The following is a 1562-nucleotide window of genomic DNA, read 5'->3' on the forward strand; positions in this document are numbered from 1 at the left end:
CAAAAAAAAAAGGAAAACGCAGTTTGTTATTGAATCAAAATATTAGTTTCAAAACTGTATGGTGAAAAACAGTCTTGGGATATGCAATTATTTACAAGAAACTATAGGTTTCAAAACCAAAGCGATTAAATTACACGATTGGGAAGTTGCTGACAATGAAAGTGGTCATTTCCACAAAGTGAGGTTTGTTGTCCGATGGAACCCATACGATATTATTCACCTTTAAGAAATCAAACGCCGTGTATTGTGTAGAACGAGGTCGAGAAACAGAGTTAGGATCAGCGTTATGCGGCCAATAAAAATCATTAATTGTAGTCTACATCCCTTATTGATGAGATGGTTCAAACGTCAAAACAAATCGAGTCAACTTCTCAACACTCGCAATAGTATCGTTTTGTGACAACACTTGACCATCTGTTCCGTGGTAGCTTTGGCGTGTAAAACAGGCAAAACGATCAGGAGGTACAACAAAATACAGTTCTGGTTTTGACGGATTACCAAGTATTTCCAAAACATTACGAAGCCCAGTCTGTTTGCAAGGATGATCTTTGGCACCGGTCATTTGGAAAAGTAGATTTGGCTTGATGAACGAATCAACAGATTCAAAAGTATTGCTAATGGGACGGAAATAGCAATTCGTTGCGTTTTGAACTTGAGAATTGTTGGAGAATAACAAAGTACTAAGATCCATCGGCAGTTGAAGTGTAGACTCCAGCTTGGTACGTAAATCACGAATCTTGAATGAACCACCTTTAGCAATAACTGTATGAGCGTGCTTTTCGAATAATACCCTATTAAGTTGACCAGTTTCACCAATTTCTCGAGTAACAGAAACGAATCTGATAAGATGATCTCGGTCTCTGGCATAGACACGGTTGTAAATTTCATCAACCACATAGTCAGAAGCAAACTGATAAGGACCACTGTGGAAGCCATCACTGACTGATATATGAATCAAACAACTTGAAGCGTCTAGGTTTTCACCATATTTACCAAAAGACTTGACAACTGAATCGATATTGGAAATGTTTAAAGCTTTGTCGAGAAAATCCTGTTGTTTTTTTACCAATGCATATTTAAGAACATAACGAGCAATTCCTCCCCACTTCAAATACAGACTTTCAACCAATTCTTGTGGAACTGTAGGAAAAAGCATTGAGCGACAAGAATGCAATTCTTCTTTTGACCACACTGGCATATACCGAATGTCGCAGGACCCCTTGGAAAACCGATGCCAAATTTCCCAACGAGGTAAAGTAACAAGAATGGTCTTGGCATCAACATCAACAGGTGCCGAGCCATCAACAATGTAGAATGTTGACGAAGAATCCAAGATTTTCCAAAAAGCATGCTTTCCTCCTTCGAATACACCATTGGGAGTAAGCAGATATCTTTTTTGATCAGCTCCACTCTCATACACGACTGTAGCACCAGAGCGAGCAAGATGCAACAGCAAAAAGTAACCAAAATATGTCTTGCCAATTCCAGGATTTCCAAGGATGATCAAATGACGTATATCAGCAGATTGCACAATAGATAGTGATTTTTCAAGAAGTTTAGGA

The sequence above is a fragment of the Batrachochytrium dendrobatidis genome, assembly GCF_000203795.2.
Source record: "Batrachochytrium dendrobatidis JAM81 unplaced genomic scaffold BATDEscaffold_6, whole genome shotgun sequence".
In the NCBI taxonomy this organism is placed as follows: Eukaryota; Fungi; Chytridiomycota; class Chytridiomycetes; order Rhizophydiales; genus Batrachochytrium; species Batrachochytrium dendrobatidis.